The 6,049-nt window shown below is 36.1% G+C and overlaps 1 long non-coding RNA gene across 1 annotated transcript; it reads right to left on the bottom strand.

Moving 5' to 3' along the window:
- Positions 1-1,020: 1,020 nt before the first annotated feature.
- On the bottom strand, positions 1,021-2,033 carry LOC147753082 (uncharacterized). Its single transcript, XR_015312285.1, has 3 exons — positions 1,884-2,033; positions 1,626-1,759; positions 1,021-1,414 (listed from the first exon to the last, which is right to left on the bottom strand). It is a non-coding gene; the product is annotated as an uncharacterized LOC147753082 (long non-coding RNA).
- Between the last annotated feature and the right edge of the window lie 4,016 nt (positions 2,034-6,049).

Raw genomic sequence — 6,049 nt, 5'->3', positions numbered from 1 at the left:
CACTCTACCTAGACCATTCTATCACAAACTTTTGATAGATAATTGTAGTCTTCCTACAGCTACATATATAACTCAGTAAAACAAAATTATCGGGCGCATATTTCAAATACTGCACGCCCTAGTCTTAAACATTTGACACTACATCACGTGACATTTCTTGTGCAAAACATCTATTCTCTGAGTTCGTTGATGGAAATTTATTCGTGTATCAGGGATAACGCCGTTTTCCATGGAAGTCAGCAATCCGCCAGCCGCCACTGATGTCACTTGCTAGGCGAAGTAGTGTCCTGATAATCTGGTTCCCTCGGCCCTTCACGAATGAGCTGATCGTGTAATTGACAAGCGACCTATCCAGCAGGAAAAGAATGCCCAGAGGGATAACACGCAGATCAGGGTATGTCTGCATGAACTATAATGAATTATTTGAGAAGCTTTGAACAAAATATCACTAAGCTCGTAACCAAAAAAATGAAGATGTGTGAAGGTTTTAAAGTTTGGGGCACTTGTGTTATAAGCAAAGCTGAAAATAACGGAGGTATTAACGACTATATTCATATGATAAGCGTCCTAAATATACTTGATCTATCAATTATGATTTCATTTTGCTTGTTCATCTTCAGCCATTTTTTTCGTACATAAACTTATTTTGATGTGGATATTTGCTTTACTGTTTTTTAGACTTCACGGGTTTGATAAAAAAAAAACTAGCAAATTGCTTGAGCTTCGTTTCTAAGTTTATAATGTTACTGTATTCTTTATGTTGTTTTATTACACTTGAAAGTTTTATTGGAATGCCACAAAATACTAAAACTTGTATAATACTATTAGAGTTCAAAAAATGAATGATGATGTTTTGATGAATACCGCAACGACAAATAAAGTTTTCTTCAAATCGCAATCAATCTTTTGCATAAACGGGAAGAAACAAATAGATACGAAAAAAAAAAACACTCTTTTAGAAGTGAATTTTTGTTTGTTTTTTTATTTGGAATCTTTTCTATCTTTTCATGATTAGTGTGTTTTGTCTACAAAAAGATCACCCGTTCCTCAACGCGGGGACCTGCAAGGTATTCTCACTCCGTTTACCATTTTAGTACTCATTTGGCCGTTGCCTAACGCCGGCATTATTAACGTCTAGTCATCCGTAAACGTCACTAGCGTCCTGGACGAATGTTAGTAATAGTTTTTGAATAATATATATGAGTCTTTTGTGAACGGACTGGTTAAAGAAGTCACGAGTAATGTTGTTTTTTAGAGAGTTGTCGTCCACGCAAATCGATTAGCGCTCCAGGTGTTCAGTAGCCTGTCCCAATACTGTTCCGGTCGCACGACGCCGAGAGGACTTGTTTGGTCGTATGATTCTCAGGAAAAGCCAACCAGTCGAAATGCCAAACATACATGACTTACCATCAAACTGCAAAGAATTAAAAACCCTTAGAATTTAGTTGTTTCCTTTGCTTGCGTCAGCTATTAGAGTTGTGTCGTTTCACCTTTCATCGAGTTGAGATATCTCGGTCAAAACAGCGTTATAATATATTTATTGCTTCAATACTACGGAGTCAAATATATTTGTATAATTCTTCGTAAAGAGTATTACGCATGTTCGGGCCTAGCAACACACTGACCTTTACTTTATTTTTTTTCAGACCGTTCATGCTATTTGTCAAACTGGCTGCGCGCACACGGTATTAGATCCAGACGAGTTCGTTGGATTATAAAGTCTTCTTCAATTGCTGTATACAACGGTATGACGATGTAACTGCAAACATTGGAAATGGTTCACTGTTTTTTCGAAAAGAAAAAAGTTTTTTACCTCAAGGTTGAACCAGTGGTTTGTCTATACGTAGACTCGCACTATCTACCTGAGCCTCATCTTTACTCACTTAATTGCGGGTCAGATCGGGCTGCGAAGTAAATAGCAGTATGGACTGACTAAGTTCCAGGAAACTTATTGAAGGTCAGATTAGGAGTTGAAGTTTAGTGATCATCATGAGTAGGTCAGAGCCATGCTGGCGCCGGGACGTGTGATTTACTGCAACAGCCTAAACAGGCATAGTACTTATGAATAGCGGTACGTAAATGATGACCATACATGACGCAACGCACGGACACAATGCCATTTACAAAACTAGATATTTTCGAAGGAGAAACATCTGCGAGTAACTACTAAACCCCTTAAATTATCCTCGTTATTTTTCGATAGTTTGGAGTTTGCACCTCAGATATTTAATGAAAGGGAATAAAGGGATAAAAAATCATCAGTGTTTTAAAAAATTGGAGAGCACTTTTACCGATTTAGTACAAGCAAAAATTAAACAGTGTAAGTGGTATAGAAATTCGAAACCAGCACTTCTTATACAACGCTTACCGACTCATGCTACGGCGATATCACAAATCCAGAAAGGTCCATGTAAATGATTTTCGTGGGAAAATAAAACAAAAATTAGAAAGAAGGATTCTGGTAAATCTAGATGCAAGAAAATATTTTTTTAAATTAGCTGATTGTGTTTGTATAAGGTCAAATGCTGCGTTATATAAGCCGTTTCGTAGAAGTGCAAATAGACTGTTTTAACTCGTTTTACCATGTAGAGCCCGCGTCACATTTTCTTACTGTACAATGATCTCGAGATTTTAATTTTGATCAAGTATGAGATTGTCAATTATGGCTTTTTATGTGTACAAATTTAGTAAACTCTATAAACGAAGATATTCTACCGTGCCAGATGTTTATTAGAAAGTAACGGTACATTACGGAGCAGTAAGATGCAGACCTGCCTATTGTACTGCGTTAACCTTTGAAAGCGTCATGTCTGTCTCGCATATCCACGAAGACGTCAAAAGGGCCATCTAACTCTGATTATCGTTTTGATCGCGTAACAATTGAAGTTGAAAGAAAACAAGACAGCTCAAAATGGCTAATAGTGAAATGCCATTGCACAGTTTGTTTTAAGATAAACCTGTGCTTCCTTTTTACATCAAATGGTGTAACCCTTTAATGTAGTCAGACATTCCGTTCTTATCCACTTAATTTGACTCTTAGGTTTTTGAGTCCCATTGTACCACTTATTGTATATGTAATACAATAGTTGTTGTAACATTCTTCATCTTATATTGTGTTTGTTTCGAAACGAATGCTAGCAGTTTAGCAAACGGCAGCAGAATATTTTTAGCAGAACGTTATCGTCGTAAAATACACATTATCGTTCAGAATTTGTAGACAGTAATATGCCTGGTTAAGGTTACTATACATAAATCTACGACTGATAATTAGCCTATTTTTGGGCATGTTTTTACTACTTAGCTGATCCTCAAAGCCTTTTGTTCTGACTTGTCCTAAGACATCGGTATCTTAATTTTTGTAAAATGTTAGTATGTGTCACTAAATATGTTTCAGTCCTTCTTCAATCGTGATTCAGACGTGATTCTTACAGCAACATCTAAATTTTGATGAAGACACACTTTATTTATCAGCAGTTTACTGTCAGGTATGTGAAAATGTTTTGTTTTTTAGAACAAAGCCATGCCATATCAAAGGCTTTCGTTTTGCAATTTCGTTCTCTAGAGACTATCTTGAATTCGATATTTTAACGCCGGCGGCGAGACCTGTTCCCAAATCTTTTTGAAGGAAATTTCAAGAACAACTGTTGAAGGCTGGCGAATTGTAGGTGAAAGATTGCCAGTAGGAAAATGAACACAGCCAAATCGATATTTGAATAAGGGACCGACTGGGGAATGCTTCGCTTCCTATCAACGTGAAGAAACCACGTTCACAAGTAGGCGACTCGAAAGGAGAAAAAAATCACAAAAAAAGAGATATATTGTGAGGTGCTTTGTTTAATGTGGAAATTTAAAACGTTTATATCAGCTAAGAAGTGTTATATATATCACAATATTTGCTTATGAGTTGGGAGTGCGTTTCCTTACGTACAATATAACATGTAGTCTTTAAAAAACACACCTACCAACGCCTCAGTGATTATAAGTACATGTTAACCTCTGCTATTAGAGTATGACGTAGCCAATGGCTGTTTTTCAGTCGTTCTTTTTGCTCATTGTTCGTTTGCTTATGAGTATATCGGGTAGACCTCAAACATGATCATTTTGACGCTCCGTCAGGTTTGTCTTATACTTGTCATGAGAAAGTGCCAACGTAACGTCTGGAGTGCTTACGCAACGCGCGATAAATATATTTGAGAGCACGACTCACAAATTTGCGAAGTTTAAAAATTACAATTTTGACCTAAAGCCCCTTCCCCCTCGGCTTGTGACGTTTGGCGAGGATAGTTTCTGTCTACTTTTGAAGCACGATAATTTTTATATAAACTTATATTGCTTAGCTCTGAAATGCTCACTTCACGCAAAGTAATTGCTTGGGTTGTTCTTGCTGTAGTTTTTCAACATCGGTGTAAAGTCAACGTCTCTAATTCATTTTTTTGCCCGGTATAGCCATCTTTGGAATCCGAGTTCTGGCAATATTTTGTGATTGGATTAACACAATGAGAACAGATATATAAAGCTAAGGAAAGGCATTGGCTATCAGCAAACGAAGAATTAACGCAATAACGAAAAACAGCCTTTACTTAGCAACATGGTATAAATGCGTACTGAGGGGAAAAAGATTACGGTCGAAGTAGAGTATGTACGCGTAATATTTAAAACAAATATTCTTGTTATAATGGCCGAATAACTAAGAGTTTTCGCTTGTCTATTGTAATACTCATTTTTGTAAAAGGAAACACAGTTGTTGATAAGTTTTGTACCATTACATGTACCATTATATGTGCTACTCTCAAACATTACCTAATCTGTTATCCAGTCGATTCGTTTATTGTCTACGTGCTTCTAAACTGAAATTGAGCATGTTTTTTTCTAAGACTATTTCAACAGCGACACAATTGGTCTGTGTGATTTAGAACTAGATTACAACCAAAAATATCTATAGAGAACATTAGAAAAATAAATTAGAAAGTGGCTTTGACTTCTACTGGAGAGAGCACACTTAAGGTGTAAAGAAACCTTCTCAGCCAAGTCCGGCTACTGCTGAATAGATATATACACATTCATAAAACTATAGCCTGCCTGCCCTATATCAATATAATTGCGCGAGCACATAAAACACAGAATATAATAGAAAACTGAAAGCCTCCTATTTACCGGACACGAAATCAACATTGGAGATCAACAGGTTGTACAAGCTACAAAATAATAAGAAATTAATAAAAATAGGGCCAAATGTTGAGCTCATCCAATACAATGCAGTATATATATATATATATATCGATTAAATTTGCTCTACTATAATAGTATCTGAGCTGCACTCCGGCATATTATAGTGACTGTTAAAATCTTGGAAAAAGAACTACCCAGGTTGATAAAATAGTATTGCCTTTATAGCTTGTAATAGTTGCTAATAAAGTAGGGTCATCATATATAAGTAGCTAGGATGACAATCTGCCAAACCCTCAAATTATAATTATAGCTTTTAGATTTCGTTTCAAGGGTGAAAAATTAAAAAACTGTTTACTTTATGTGCCACTGAATTCATTTTCTACCTCATAATTTGTTTATCACAAAGACATTATTACCAGGCCTCAGCAGTATAACCAACAGCTGCGCGGGTAATATTGTTCCTTAAAAAAGATAGATTCCTGAACGATTAAAAAAAAACGGCGACAAGGTCGAAATCATTTTGAGTTCGAACTTCTAAATTTCATAATCAGGTTTCCTAAGTCTGCAGGTTCTTTTGGGCACACAAGCTTCCGAGTAACTACCAAAATAGTATAAGAGTTATCAAGATCAGCAAAACATGCGTATAATGAAAAGAAAATAGCAAAAAACATAGTGTCCTTTTTATACTTTGAGTTTTTCAAATTTTCTTACGCAGTGCAAAGTCGAACCATGCGATCATAATAATTTAATACAGTCAATCTGCGAGATGCGTTGGAATTCCAAAGTTAGACGAATTTCAGAATGTCCAATATAAATGGCTAAACAGATGAAACTGGATCGAGATGTTTATTTATACAAGGACAAACTTTAGAAGAAGTGG

This window comes from Varroa jacobsoni, unplaced genomic scaffold (assembly GCF_002532875.2).
Source record: "Varroa jacobsoni isolate VJ856 unplaced genomic scaffold, vjacob_1.0 scaffold_759, whole genome shotgun sequence".
In the NCBI taxonomy this organism is placed as follows: Eukaryota; Metazoa; Arthropoda; class Arachnida; order Mesostigmata; family Varroidae; genus Varroa; species Varroa jacobsoni.
Note: the sequence above shows the minus strand (reverse complement) of the source record. Positions and strands in the feature narration are given on the sequence as shown.